This window comes from Anomaloglossus baeobatrachus, chromosome 6 (genome assembly GCF_048569485.1).
Source record: "Anomaloglossus baeobatrachus isolate aAnoBae1 chromosome 6, aAnoBae1.hap1, whole genome shotgun sequence".
Classification (NCBI taxonomy): Eukaryota; Metazoa; Chordata; class Amphibia; order Anura; family Aromobatidae; genus Anomaloglossus; species Anomaloglossus baeobatrachus.
Genome location: NC_134358.1, coordinates 475883477 through 475899560, shown reverse-complemented (window position 1 = coordinate 475899560; position 16084 = coordinate 475883477). Strand labels below are relative to the sequence as shown.

At 46.7% G+C, this 16084-nt stretch overlaps 1 protein-coding gene across 3 annotated transcripts in view; it reads right to left on the bottom strand.

The window, feature by feature from the left end:
• Positions 1-16084, bottom strand: part of OSBPL3 (oxysterol binding protein like 3) — a 297701-nt gene that overhangs the window by 226475 nt on the left and 55142 nt on the right. Inside the window, exon 1 of one of the 3 annotated variants that reach the window (XM_075315352.1) lies at positions 6901-6977. The exons of the other annotated variants lie outside the window; for them this stretch is intronic. The gene's annotated coding sequence lies outside the window, so the exon portion shown is untranslated. Of the gene's footprint in view, positions 1-6900; positions 6978-16084 lie in introns of those variants that run through there. 3 annotated transcript variants of the gene reach the window in all.

Genomic DNA, 16084 nt, shown 5'->3' with positions numbered 1-16084 from the left:
AGTTGAAGCTCACACTAAAGTTGAGGCCACACGGGGATCAGTGTGTCGCATGACACTCATCTTACGTTTGCAGCACAGCGGGAGCCAAGTGTCATGCGACTGTGGTCCGATCAGACCACAGCTGCGAGGAGGGACGGCGCTGCGAAGGGGAGGGAGAGATTTAACTCCCTCTCTCCTCCGTTGCCTGCTGATGCGATTCTCGCAAAGCACTCGCGTTACACTGGTTAACGCGACTGCAATGCGATGTTTCTCTCGCCCCATAGACTTGAATGGGTGCGAGTGAAACAGGATCGCATTCCACCCAGAACATATATTTTTTTTCCATATTTCCCGTCTTTTGCGTAGGCATTAGCAATCAAAGTATTTGCCTCCTAATAAGTTAATTATTGTTATGTCCAGTTGGGTGTAATCAAAGATTTCCCTGGGGGTGTGTAATCTTCCTCCTGTATGATGCTGACCAGTCAAAATCCGGACACAATCAAAATAAAGAGGAACACACCCCACCATAGCTTAGGCCCCACATAAACATTAGACTAAAGTCAGATGAACCAGCCAATATTGACAGGTTCGGCAGACTGTCTAAGGCTACTTTCACACATCCGGTTTGAGCCCTGCGGCTCAATCCGGCTGTGAAAACTATGCAACGGATGCGGTGAAAACACCGCATCCTTTGCATCAGTTTTTACATGCGGCCGGTCCGGTTTTTTCCGGTTGCGGCATGCTACTGAGCATGCGCAGTGGAAAATACCGCATGCGGCGACCGGATGCGGTTTTTTCCGCATCGCGCCGCATCCGGTCTCCATAGGGATGCATTGAAAAATGCGCCGCAGCGGCCGGATGCGGCGCGATGCGGTGTTTTTTGCCGGAGCAAAAAACGTTGCAGGGTACGTTCGATCCGGCCGCCGCATCAGCTAAATCTGCCGCATGCGGCAAAAACCGGACCGAACGCAAGCCCCTACGGCACAATGCGGCACTAATGTAAGTCAATGCAAAAAAAAACGCAATCGGCGTTACAAAAGCCGGTTGCGGTTTTTCTGCAGAACGCCGTATTGTGCCGCAGAGCAAAAATCCGGATGTGTGAAAGTAGCCTAATCTGTATTGGGGCACCAGTCGACTGATGGTAAGGAGATGTAGATCGTACATGTCCAATTTCGGACTGCTGATTGCCTATCTCTCCCTAAAATAAGCTGCCGGCCAAAGTGCCAATCAGTATCTTTTTCATTGTGTACACAGGATGGCTAAGCAGAGCAAGCATGTATGGGAGTGTCAGACGAGATATCGATTGGCCAAATGATCGTCTAACAGATATCTAATGTGTATGGCCAACCTTATAACAGGTCTCTCAGGGTGTGAGATGTAATGTCCTAACCTCCCTCATGAGTCAGTGTGGGGGGAGGGGCAGTGCAGCTGAGGTTAGCTGGGTCACATTAAAAACCCTTCCATCGGCTCTTCTCTATCCTGGTACAGTCATCTCTTCTGTACTGCCCCTCCCCCCACTGCCTGTCTGGAGAGGATTAAGTTACCACACTTGTGTCTGTTGTGCTCAACTTGTAACCTCTCTGCAGTAAGATCACAGCAAGGTGTCATTATATCTTACATCCCTGATCTCACTGCAGAGTGATTACAAGTTGGCTGAGGACAGCAGACATTCACATGATTACTGATATCAGAAAAGGCAGTATGGGGGAAGGGGCACTACAGCAGAGCTGATCGTGTTATAAAGTGAAGCAGGACTAACAGAAGGGTTTTAATGTGACACAGCTAAACTCAGCTGTGCTGCCCCTGCCCACACTCTGACTAAAGCAAGGGGTTAGAGCAGGAGAAGAGGTTTGTATCATTACATCTGATGTAGAGTGGTGCAGGGTGGGAGTTATGGGTGAGGGATTGACTCCAGATGCCCCAGCACGCTACATGAAATGACTGCCCCTGGCTGGGTGTGTAGACTTGTGCTGTGTGGGCTGTGAACCCGTGTAGGCCACATATTACCACCGACATCAGCTGGCCAGGACTGGATGACTACTCGTAGTCACAAGGAGACCAACAGCTCTTTTCAAACACTTTACTCGACAGTTCACTCTTTGCAACAAGTTCACACTCCAGATAGCGGGCACATGTCTTCCAGCAAGTTACAGTTTTGCAAGGCATATTTAGACAGACAATCTAAGCTCCCACTAAGTTGCTTAAGATCATACTGCTCCTGTGAGACCCAGCTCAACCTACTCAGTGTCAGGCTATGTGCGCACGTTGCGTACTAGCCCTGCAGAATTTTCTGCAGCGATCTGAAGAGCACATGTGCGCTTCAAATCGCGGCAGAAAATGTCCGAAGAAAAAAAAAAAAAAAGCCGATTCCATGCGCTCTGCCTGCAGCTCCTGCCATAGACAGAGCAGGAGCTGCCGGCAGAGTGCACGGAAGAAGTGACATGTCACTTCTTGAACGCAGCGCTTCGGGCAGCAGCCGAAGCGCTGCGCTCCAAGACGCCACGTGCGCACGGCCCCTGCACAATCTCCATAGACTGTGCAGGGGACGCAGGACGCATGCAGTTACGCTGCGCTACAAAGCGCAGCGTAACTGCATGTATTTACGCAACGTGCGCACATAGCCATACAGCACAGTTTGTGACGGTACTCTACCTTTCCCAGAGTCCCATGGTTTGGGCTTTGATGAGTAAAACTAAAGCAATTTTAGCGTTATTTCCCCCCTCCCCCTCAAAGGTATCAATCAGGTCACGTTGAAGTCACATCATGGTATTTCTAAGACTACATGGAAATTTAGCGCTAGCCTATTCTTCACTGGCCATGGGATATAGTATTCGTTGAAACCTATAACCAGTGAACCTGACTCACAGTTAACAGAATCCCTGCAATTCACAAAAGGGTCACAATTTTTGCAGGAAGAGAAGACTATCATGAAAAACTAAGTACACCCTCCTTGGATAAAAAGATTAGTTTAACATATCAATACATAAAAAAAAACATTTGATCCTTAGAAGATCTTAAAATTAGGCAAATACAACCTCGGATGAACACCAAATGACAAAATTACAACTGGTTATTATAAAAGAAAAAGTTGACCAAAAAGCCATTTATTTTTTTTAAAAATGATCCCACACCTGAATCCAAAATTCGTCACACATAGCAAACTGCTAAAGTTCTACTTTTATAGAGGTGATCACATTTGCTGAATCAGGGACACTTGTTTAGCCGTAGAGATGGAGCAAACTGAATCACAGGACCCAGTACAGCAGCCAGGTCAGTAATCTCTGGCTATTGGACAGGAGCTATGAGAACTCCAGGCATCCGCGCCTCTTGCTATGATTAGCCGCCATGACACAACGTCCCATGAATCGTACCATGTGGGCAAATCAAAAAAGAGCAGCGGATCCCAAGAAGTAGGGTTCCCTTCTGAGGGTCAGAGATTACGTACCTGGATACTGAAATATGTCTCACAAATCATTTCATGACATCTCTAATTAGCACCTACTTATTCTCTTAATGCATGTGGAAGCAGTAAAGGTGTACTTAATTTTGCACACACTGCTTATGTATTTTGGCCTCGTTTTTCTTAAACAATGGTGCAGTGTTATTTGTCATGAGTTGTTTATCTAAGGTTGTACTAACCAAAGTTTGGCATTTGAGCACTTTAAGCCCATATTGATTCTATAACTGTATCTTAAATATGTTTTGGTGAAGTGTAGACTCTCAGCTTTAAGGCTATGTGCACACGTTGCTTTTTTTTCAGCGCGAAAAAAAACGCACCCTCTGGCAGAGGGGAGAATTGTAAACAATGCTTTTTGAGAAAAACGCATCGAAAACGCATGCGTTTTTCATGCGTTTTTTTAGGTGCGTTTTTTTTAAGACTTGTCAGTGTTAATAAGGTTGGTTGAACACAGACCTTTGGAAAAAAAACCTGTGATGTCATTTCCTTCTCCACATTCTGTTTGGATAAATGGGAGGGCTTGGAATGGAAGGAGCACCATTTGAATTTTGGAAAAGTTGAAATAAACTTTGCGCACCATGTCACATTAGCAGGGCCCCTTGGGTACCTATACGTCAGAAAACCCTCACAAGTGACCCCATTTTGGAATCTGCACCCCTCAAGGATTTTATTCAGGAGTATATTAAGCATTTTGAATCCACAGCTACTTCACCCAAAATGTTGCTGTAGCAACAATATTCTCACTTTTAGGCCCGTTTCACACGTCAGTGAAAAACACTGACGTTTTTCACTGGCGTGTAAAACATGCACATGTCCCTCCGTGTGCCGTGAATCACGGCACACGTGGGTTGTCTAAGTGCAATCCGGGCTCCGTTCTCCGTGGCCCGTGATTGCACTCAGTAATCATCTCACCTGTGCCCGCTCCCGCTCTCCACGGTGCTGATCGCTCCCGCGGTGCAGCATCCGGCTGGTGCTGACCCCCGCAGCAGCTGCTTCCGGGTTGGCTGTGTCGCGCATCATGAATATGCGCGACAATAATGAGCCGGCTCAGAAGCAGCAGGGAGAACAGGCTGCAGAGGACATCGCTGGACGCCGGGTGAGTTAAAATGATTTTTATTTTAAAAGCACGTTTTTTTCTGGCACGTGTTTCACGGACCACACCACTGCGTGGTCCGTGGAACATCAGTGATGCCAGAAAAAAATGGACATGTCTCCGTGCGGCAATCATGCACACGCGGGTACGCCGCACGGAGACACGTGCAGTGAAAAATCACTGACGTGTGAGCAGACCCATTCATTATAATGGGTTTGCGTATGTCAGTGATTCTGGTACGTTTAAAAAAAAAAGCACAAACGTCCCAGAATCACTGACGTGTGAAAGAGGCCTAAGGCTATGTGGCCATGATCCAGCGACACGGCGTCTAGTACACAGTGCCAGCCTTCCTGCAGCTGCCCATGCCCACGATTTGGGTTCAGGCTGCTGTGGACTTTAGCTCTATTCTACCTGCAGAGAACACTCTCGTCTCCGCAGCATAAATTGACATGCTGAGGCTCGGGAAGCCACGCCACCGGTCAGTTTATGCTGCGGAGAAAAGAAGCACAGTGGGCATGGGATCTCCAAAAATCCTTCCACTGTGCTTCTACTGCACAACGCAGCGTTATGGACGCAGGGAAAACACTCAGCGCCCATAACGCTGCAAACCCTGATTGTGGGCACACAACCTAAAAAGCGTCAATGGATGAATGGATGTCAAATATATATAACGTCCCACCCCCGCCTGCATATTCTAAGCTGGCACCTTTAGTACCTTTAGTTTCATGTGGCACTAAAGGGTGCCTAGCTTAGTATTTATCCAAAAAAAAAAAAAACAATGAAAAAAATTGCGTGGGGTCCCCCCTATTTTTGATAGCCAGTCAGGGTAAAGCAGACAGCTGTAGCCTGCAAACCACAGCTGGCAGCTTCATCTTGGCTGGTGATCAATTTGGAGGGCTCCCCAGGCTTTTTTTTTTTTTATTTATAAATAAAGAATTAAAAAAAAAAATAACGTGGGGTCCCCCCAAATTAGATCACCAGCCAAGGTGAAGCTGACAGCTGGGGTCTGGTATTCTCAGGGTGGGAAGAGCCATGGTTATTGGACTCTTCCCAGCCTAAAAATAGCAGGCCGCAGCCGCCCCAGAAGTGGCGCATCCATTAGATGCGCCAATCCTGGCGCTTCGCCCCAACTCATCCCGCGCCCTGGTGCGTTGGCAAACGGGGTAATAAATGGGGTTGATACCAGATGTGTAATGTCACCTGGCATCAAGCCCAGCAATTAGTGATGTCACGGCGTCTATCAGATACCAGACATAACTAATTGACAGGAAACAAAAGCAAAAAAAAAATGACAATTTTTTATTAGAAAAAACACTCCCCAAATCATTCCCTTGTTCTCCAATTTAATCAAAAAATTTGAAAAAAAATGGGTCCGCAGAAATCCATTTGGACGTCCCACGTCGCCTCTGAACCTTCTAGAATATGGGGGCACGTTCAGGGAACGTATCCCCCATTTTCTAGGAGGGCAGACCCTCCATTTGAGGAGAGTGGGTGCAAAGAATCTGCACCCACTCTCCCTGGGTCACAGCTGCAGAGTGCGAGCAGCCAGCACAGCTCTCTGAACACAGTGCTGGCTGTCAGCTGCTCTGCACATCTGACCGGCCAGCGTGCACTGTGAAGGAGGAGGGGGCCGCGGGGGATCAGCACTGCGACCGGACAGGTAAGGGGGAATACCGGGGGGAATAGGGGGTGACCGGGCAGGGCCTGGGGGGCATTTTTCTGTCGCATGTCTCAAGGCACATGCGACAGAAATCATAGGAGCAGGGCGGCCGGTGCGCTAGGCCATGTTGGATTTTCGGGAGGGGGGGGGGGGGGTCGGGGGTCGGGGCGGGCACTTTGGTGACACCGGGGGCTTTCCAGAACTTTGCCAGGAAGTGAGGTCAACAGGAAACCTCTTGACCTCACTTCCAGGTAAATGCCTGCGTTCTGGCATGCCGACAAAGCCCGCGGACGGCAACAAAAAAGCAGCTCCCTGCGGTGTAGCCGTGTTCTGACCCCACATCATTGATTTAATGGGGGAGAGAACGCAGCCACACCGCACAAAAGAAGTGACATGCTGCTTTTCTTTCCGCACCGATTTTTGGCATCCAAAACGCTGCGTTTAGAAACGCAGCGTGTGCACTGATTTTTCGGCTTTCTCATACACTTTGCTGGGAAAGCTGAACGCATGCAATTTGCCACTGAAACGCTGCGGTTCTAAACGCAGCTTTTCCGCGGTAAAAAAACGCAACGTGTGCACACAGCCTAAGTTGAGAGTATTCACACCGTACGTGGCGTTAGAATTATATGTAACTGCCTCTTTCTTCAGGGGACCAAAAGGTAATTGGACAATAATCATAAAAGCTTTTTAATAGGCTGCATGGGCTATTACCTTGTTAATCCTTCATCAATTAAGCAGGTAAAAGGTCTGGAGCTGATTCCAGGTGTGGTATTTGCAATTTTAAGCTGCTGTCATGAACTCACAACATGCAATCAAAGGAGCTCTCAATGGAAGGGCAACAGAGGATCATAAGGCTAGGGAAAAAAAAAAAAAAAAAGGAGAAACTCATCAGAGAGATAGCAAATGTGTTAGGAGTGGTCAAAGCCATAGTTTGGTACATTCTGCATTTAAAAAAAACAAAAAAAAAATGCACTGGTTATCTTGGGAACCCAAAAAGACCTGGACCTCCATGGAAGAAAACAGTGGTGGAAGAATCTTTTCCATGATTAATCAAAAGTCCTTCACAATATACACCCAAGTGAAGAACACTCTCAGAAAGTAGATGTTCCATTATTTAAGTCTACAATAAAGAGAAGAATTCATGAACAGAAATGCAGAGGGTTTATTACATGGTGAAAACCATTAATCAGCCTTAAAAATAGAAAGGCCAGATGAGACAGACAAAAAAACATGAAGCCGCCCAGTTCGGGCAAAATATTCTTTGGACAGATGAAACAAAGATCAACCTGTACCACAATGTATAGGAAGAAGAAAGTATGGAGAAGGCTTGGGACAGCTCATTATAAAAAGCACAAAACATCCGCTGTAAAGCATGGTGGAGGCAGTGTGATGGCCGGGCATGCATGGCTTCCAATGTCATTAGGTCACTAGTGTTTTATTGATGATGTTACTGAAGAGAGAATGAGCAGGATGAATTCTAAACTGTACAGGGCTACACTTTCTGCTCAGATACAACCAAATGCAGGCGGGTTTGATTGGACGGTGCCCCACAGCAAAGATGGACAATGACCCAAAGTATACTGCAAAAGAAGTACAGAAGTTCTTTAAACGCAAAGAAGTGGAATATTCTACAATGGCCGAGTCAATCATCAGATCTCAACCCCCTGAAACATGCAGTTCATATGTTTATGACAAAACATAAGGCAGAAATACCCACAAACAAGCAACAACTGCAGTAAAGGCCTAGCAATGCATCGCAACGGAAGAAACTCAGCATTTGGTGATGTAATAACTTCTGACAGTCATTGTCTGCAAATTATTCTCTACAATGAATTTAAAATGATCATTTTATTTATGGTAATATTTGTCCAATTACTTTTGAGCCCCTGAAATGAAGGAGCATTGAAGAAAAATGGTTGCAAATCCTAAATGTTTTTCAGAATATTTTTGTTTGACCTCTTTGATTAAACCTGAAAATCTCCACTTCAATTGCATCTCCGTTTTTTAATTTAAAATAAAATTAAAAAAAAAAAGTGGCATGTAGAGCCGAAATCATGAAGATTTGGCCACTGTCCAAATATTGTGGACCTAACTGTATACCTGATCATGTTATTTCACTCCACGCCTATTTCTTACTGCAGAGTTTCAATGTGACATAGGTTCAGTTTGACCGCCTCCTGCTTGTGATAGTTTTTTTTTAGTCCACTCTTACAAGCAGGAGGCAAGGGTGACAGCGACTGGATCTTATAGAAATAATACACAGTACTGGCGAATAGTAAGGACAGTCACAGAGGGTTTATCTAGCTCTGCAGCTTAAAATTTTAATGACTCACCTACTACCGTATATTATGTGTTCAGCTGCATGCAATATATACAGAGGAACAAAGAGCAGAGCTGAATGAAGGGCAGATGTCTGGGAGCTGTCAGTAGGGACAGGGGACTATACATTTGCAGTTCACTGGAACTCAGCGAAAGACCTCCTATAAATAGAAGGCAGAATGGACTGGTAATCAAACTGGAGATCATATGGCCAAAGATGTTAATGAAAGGATAAAAAAAAATATCCATGCAAATAAGGTAGATTAAAACATTACTTTATTAATATATTACATAAAATAAAATATTACACGTACAGTACAGACCAAAAGTTTGGACACACCTCATTCAAAGAGTTTTCTTTATTTTCATGACTCTGAAAATTGTAGATTCACATTGAAGGCATCAAAACTATGAATTAACACATGTGGAATGAAATACTTAAAAAAGTGTGAAACAACTGAAAGTGAAAATGGGATTTCTTGCCTTATAAATGGGGTTGGGACCATCAGTTGGGTTGTGCAGACGTCTGGTGGATCCACAGCTGATAGTCCTACTGAATAGACTGTTAGAATTTGTATTATGGCAAGAAAAAAGCAGCTAAGTAAAGAAAAACGAGTGGCCATCATTACTTTAAGAAATGAAGGTCAGTCAGTCTGAAAAATTGGGAAAACTTTGAAGGTGTCCCCAAGTGCAGTGACAAAAAACATCAAATGCTACAAAGAAACTGGCTCACATGAGAACCACCCCAGGAAAGGAAGACCAAGAGTCACCTCTGCTGCGGAGGATTATCCGAGTCACCAGCCTCAGACAGCAGCTCAGGTTAGAGACCAGGTCAATGCCACACAGAGTTCTTGGAGGAGACACATCTCTAGAACAACTGTTAAGAGGAGACTTTGTGCAGCAGGCCTTCATGGTAAAATAGCTGCTAGGAAACCACTGCTAAGGACAGGCAACAAGCAGAAGAGACTTGTTTGGGCTAAAGAACACAAGGAATGGACATTAGACCAGTGGAAATCTGTGCTTTGGTCTGATAAGTCCAAATTTGAGATCTTTGGATCCAACCACCGTGTCTTTGTACGACGCAGAAAGGTGAATGGATGGACTCTACATGCCTGGTTCCCACCGTGAAGCATGGAGGAGGAGGTGTGATGGTGTGGGGGTGCTTTGCTGGTGACACTGTTGGGGATTTATTCAAAAATTGAAGGCATACTGAACCAGCATGGCTACCACAGCATCTTGCAGCGGCGTGCTATTCCATCCGGTTTGCGTTTAGTTGGACCATAATTTATTTTGCAACAGGACAATGACCCCAAACACACCTCCAGGCTGTGTAAGGGCTATTTGACTAAGAATGAGAGTGATGGGATGCTACGCCAGATGACCTGGCCTCCACAGTCACCAGACCTGAACCCAATTGAGATGATTTGGGGTGAACTGGACTGCAGAATGAAGGCAAAAGGGCCAACAAGTGCTAAGAATCTCTGGGAACTCCTTCAGGACTGTTGGAAGACCATTTCCAGTGGCTACCTCTTGAAGCTCATCAAGAGAATGCCAAGAGTGTGCAAAGCAGTAATCAAAGCAAAAGGTGGCTAATTTGAAGAACCTAGAATATAAGACATATTTTCAGTTGTTTCACACTTTTATGGTAAGTATTTCATTCCACATGTGTTAATTCATAGTTTTGATGCCTTCAATGTGAATCTACAATTTTCAGAGTCATGAAAATAAAGAAAACTCTTTGAAGGAGGTGTGTCCAAACTTTTGGTCTGTACTGTATATAAAGAAGTGCTAAAGTGCTACTTGAAAGTTCTATAAAGCCAATTCCAGTAAACCGGTGATTGGCACTGTTTACATGGGAGCAAACAGATCTACAAATAGAAAGTCCTGCAAATTAATACCGATGGTGCTCAACTGCTGTAGTGTAAAAAAAACCCATTCCTTAAAAAACATCAACAACAAAAAAAAAAATACAATACAGTGGCACACACTGATTTCATTTATCAAGCATTTAGTGGGAGAGGGTGCCAAAACAACCAGCCAACGGTTGCCGAGACGCCCAGCCAACGGTTGCCGAGACGTCCAGCCAACGGTTGCTTCACCCACTCCCGTGCTTCAATGGGCATTGCATTCGCTTTAAAGATCTAAAAGGTTTCAAAAAAGTTAAAAGTAGCCCTAGGATTTGACAGGCTAGCTCAAAAGCTGATCTTTGCCATAACCCTAAACAAATGATATTTTATAGACCTGATCAAGTAATGGTCACAATGTCATTTCCAGATCACAGTGGCATTCATTTAACATTGAGACCTAACTTTTGCAGTGACATTTATTTCATATTAATGTCTATTTATGTGCTGTTCTTTGTACTGGAACCACACAAAAGGGTAATTCAAGAACTCTGACAAGAACAATGGAAATTCCGCTAGTAATTCTTCTATCAGCTTGATAAAAAAAATTGTTTAAAAGAACAGAGAGTCCTCAGTGGTTGATACCTTTTAATGGCTAACTGAAAAGATGGTAATAATTGCAAGCTTTCGAGACTACTCAGGTCTCTTCATCAGGCATGGTATAACACAAAATCTGAAGAGTCACGTATTTATACACAACAGGACTTAGAATAGTGCAGTAAAAAAAAAAAAAAAAAAAAGAACAAGTTATATGAAACAGAACTATCTCTATGGCAGGGGGACAAGCTGTTCTAGCCATAAATACTGATGCAATGGCTAGAACAGCTTGTCCCCCTGCCATAGAGATAGTTCTGTTTCATATAACTTGTTCTTTTTTTTTTTTTTTTTTTTACTGCACTATTCTAAGTCCTGTTGTGTATAAATACGTGACTCTTCAGATTTTGTGTTATACCATGCCTGATGAAGAGACCTGAGTAGTCTCGAAAGCTTGCAATTATTACCATCTTTTCAGTTAGCCATTAAAAGGTATCAACCACTGAGGACTCTCTGTTCTTTTAAACAATTTTTTTTATCTCTACTGGCTAACACGGTACAAAGATATATTTTACTTGTATCTATCAGCTTGAGGGAGACGTTGGAGCATTTGTCAACATTGACAAGTGATATGGTTGACTGCTAGTCTTGCAAAAATCAGTGGTGTAAAGAGGCCAGTAGTCAGAAGCCAGAACTATTATTATTCCTTTATTCATTCTAATAATGATCTTTGCTTTAGTGAAATATAATGAAGCAGATGTATCAATCATTGCAGACATAACATGGCAAAACATCAATAATTTAAAAGGTCTTGTCTAGCCGTTAAATTTGAGTTTTAAAATGTCTCAGAGGCATAAAAAAATTAAAGAGGCAATACTCTCCTACATTGATGCGTTGCCGCTTTCATTAGTAAGCTCCCAGGCTCCCCCTCTTTGGTTTCCGCTTTATGGTCCCATTCTGAGCACATTCACAAGCAGAAGCAGGTAACTGTTATGGCCAGTGGTTGGCAATTCCTTGATGCCCAGATGGGCCCAAAAAACATAGTAAGGATTTGGGGATTGGCAGAACAGGAGTAATGGGGGCTTAGGAAATTTTTGCACAGCCTATAGAAAATAATGTTCCCCTAATAGTCCGGATTTTCATGGAATGAAAATACTAAAATGGATTATCACTGTAGACGCTACTTGCCAACCGTGTATCAATCTCCAGGAAACCCCTGAAAAAGCAGTTCGGTCTCCCAGGCATGATTTTGTGAAGCCAAGACCAACCGGCTCTTGTTTTCCTTGGCCCTTACATATGGAAATTGCGCACAGAGCTACAAAGAACTGAAGAAAACTGAATGTCCAACATAATCTGGAGTTTAGTTTGCGGTGTGTATTTTTTTTTCGGGGTCTGAGTGACATTTTCAAAGGGGATTTTCTCCTCATCATGAATGGGTAAATGTAAAAGTTCACCTAATTAGGTGGGTTCAGTAAGCCACAGGTCAGGGTAAACACAAAAACCGAGGATGATGGCAGAGCTGACAAGACTTGCCAGATGGCATGTTGAATAGCGAGGACCATGACAGCAGGCAGACAAGCGAAGATCCTCTGTTCTTAAAGGGAACCTGTCAGGACCCCTATATCTTCCAACCCAGCAGCACTGATACCTGTATGCCCAAATTCCCTCGCTAACTTGCCCTGTATAATGCTATTCACTAACATGAATGTTTAAAAAACTACTTATAAATGTTGCTTTCCTTATGCCAATTAGGCCTGTAACTAGTCCCAGGGCATTAGTTCCCTTGACTAGTTGGGCCTTATTCCATGTTAGCACGCCTCTGTACGAAGGAGACTGAAAAGACAAAAGGCGCTGATAGGGTACTAACGTTACAAACGTTTATGGAATAGATATCAGATGTGCTCACCTGATACAGTTGTGAAATTAGTCACAACGGCTATTGAAAGCGTGTAGGTTACGGCTGCAGCAGGCACCACGAGGAGTTGGCCCCAAAATTTCAATAGAAGCGGACTCCCGCACTGTCGTAAGAAGATGGTCAGCAGTATTGGTTAAACGTGATTTTATTACGCGTTTCAGAGATCACATCTCCTTCCTCAGATAAATCACACATGTACATTCGACAATCACGCCCCTGTGGGCATGAAATATGAATTCCACAAGTCAGCGTCACTGCCAGCTCCTGGAAATCTCGCGCATGCGCGTAGCTCACTTTGGCTGTGTCACTACGCCTCAGAAGTAGGGTGGATACTTCTAGGCTTAATTAGGCACCCTGCGCATGACTGGAAGTTCAGAAGATGGCTCATGTATACGTGAGCATGCGCCTAATGAAGCCGGAAAGTACATACAGCGTCAATGGCATACTGATGTGGCCAAAATGATGCACATGCATGCGCAGTGGACATCAGGTCGTCATGCCCACAGAGGCATGATAACATGGGAAAAGGGCCGACTAGTCAGGGAAATTATCATCCATATGACTAGACACAGGCCTAATTAGCATAAGGAATGTGAGGTTTTAAGTAGTTTTTTTGTTTTAAACATTTAAATTAGTGAATAGCATTACACAGGGCTGGTTGGCCAGGGAATTTGGGCATACAGGTATCGATGCTGCTGGGCTGGAGAGCATAGGGGACCTAACAGGTTTCCTTTAAGAACTTTTTTTTATTTTTCTATGGTTTACTGCTGGTTGCCTAGGCTTCATTGGCAAGGAGCATGCGCTTACAAGCTCTTTGCTATAAAGCTTGCAAACACTACTCTCAAACAGGTTGGGTTGCGGGATCTGGCTAGTTTCAGAGTCCTGCACTCCTATGGTGCTGCAGAGACCAACTTGCCTTTGCCTGAAGTGTGGGAGAACGCACAGTTTTGGCCAGTGGAGTATCTTGGCAAACACGGTCAATCATCCCAGTAAGCTGGAAGGCAGAACAGCTGTCAACATCCCCCTAAGTTTCATCAAAGTGTCACATGACCTTATGAGAGTTAAAGAGCATCTGTCAGTTCACTCAACCCGTCAAAAGACCTGATCTCATCTTATGTAACCTGCCATCCACACTCTTTGGCCTTGTGCGCACTAGGCGTTTTTGCTGCGTTTTTAGCGGCGTTTTTTTACCGCGTTTTTGTGCTGAAAACGAAGTGACATTGCTTCCCCACCAATGTCTATGGGTTTTCAGAAGTGCTGTCCTCACACAGAAAAGCCCGGACGCCTGCCCTGAAAGGGCTCAAGGGAGGGCAACATGACTGAGGAGGGATGCTAGGCCTGAGGGTTAGCAAGGGGTTAAGGTACAGGGTATTTTGTGCGGGAAAAGTGGGAGGTGGAGTTATAGGGCTGTGGGGCCATGTAATTGGTCAGGGGGTTGCTAGTGTAGGGGAGTATATACAGGGCTAAATTAGGAGGTGGGAGGTCATTCACTACCTGGAAGACGTCTTGAATTGTCGCTGATTCGCTTGGATCCTGAAAATTGAGGGCTTCGGGGTACAGATGAAGAGGAGGAGCAGCAGCTGCAGCGATGGCCCGGTGAAGTCGGCGGCTCTGCAGATGGGGACCCCCCCCTGCCTCCGAAGCGGCAGTGAAGACCGCGGTTTCCTAGCGCCTCAGCCCGGAGACGCCGCCGAGGACCCGACGGCGGAGAAGGAGCCCCAGCGGAAGACCCACGGCAGCGGCGGCAGATTAAAGAAACGGGACAAAGCGGGGCCTGGGCCGGAAGTCGGGCCACGGGCATCAAGGCAGCGGGGCGGTGAGTGACATGGCCGGCCTCCCTCCACTTCCGGTTCGCGGGGCGCAGTGTGATGCGCGCGTCGCGGCTGCGTGGCCCGCCGCGCTCACTTGCTCGCCGAGCTCGCCTGACCCGCCGCGCTCGCCTGACCCGCCGCGCTCGCCTGACCCGCCGCGGTCACGTGGGTCGGCGGTGTCACGTGGGTCGGCAGTGTCACGTGGGTCGGCGGTGACACGTGGGCGGGCGGCGCGGTTACGTGGGCCGGCGGCGCGGTCACTTGCGGTCCCAGTGGAAGACGTCGCAGTGACCTGCATCGGATGTCGGCAGCGGGGCGGTATGACGTGACCGGCCTCTCCTCCACTTCCGGGTTGCGGCGCGCACTGGTGACGCGCGCGTCGCGGCCACGTGACCCAACGCGGTCACGTGGTCTGGCGATGCGGTCACGTGCTTCGGCGCTGGTGTCAGCTGACCCGGAAGTGTCGGCGATGAATCCTGCAGCGATCGGCGGCGGCTGCAGAGCAGGATGCGGGGAGGATTTCGCAGACCCAGACGACCGTCCAGCAGCGGTGCGGGCAGTGGTAAGTGACATCACTGGCCCTGACAGCCTCAGATCAGTACGGTGCGGGGGTTAGCGTGATACCTGGGCGGCGCGGCCACGTGACCCATGGCGCGGTGCGGGGTCTGGCGGCGCAGTCACATGCCCCTGGCATCTCGGTCGTCTACTACTGCCAGGGATCTAGGTGGAACAGCCTGAACGGGGTCCAGCAGGCAGTGGCGGCACGTCTGGCGCTGGCTCGGGGGGTCAGCAAACGACAGGGCTGACCCAGAGCTGGGCTTGTCATGCGATCGTCTGCATATGCCAGCTGGCGGATGTGCGGCTGGAGCGCACCACCCCCTCCTAAGTTGTGGCTCCGAGCCGGTGACTACTTGACAAGCGTCCCCGGCTGGCCGGCCAGTCCGGCCGGTTGCGTTGCGGCCCTGGAGGGCTGCAACCTGCGTTTACCCGTGGAGAAGATGGCGGTGCTCGACGCGGAGGACATGTGACGGCTGTTCCGTGGGATCCCATGGAGTCAGCCTAGTAAGTTACGGCTCACTTAAAACCTTGTATTAATGCTTGAATTATGGTGGGTGGTGAGGGTGTCGTTAGGTATGATTTTGGGTGCATTAGGGCGGTAGTTGGTTTGTCAGCGAGTTTCGGCAGGAGGTTGGGGACCCTGAGTACGGCGTTGAATTTTGTGTGTGAGTGGTGGCTACGTGGTCCCGGGTGCCTTGCTATGGTAGGGCTATTTATAGGTGACGACTTTGTTTATTCTGGATGGCGTAATGGCGCTTGCATTCTCTTGATTGAGGCAGGGATACGAATACTTACAAATGGGTTGTGGATAGCCATGGTCACGGCAATTCCATGGTTTCTGTAATGGTCACGGG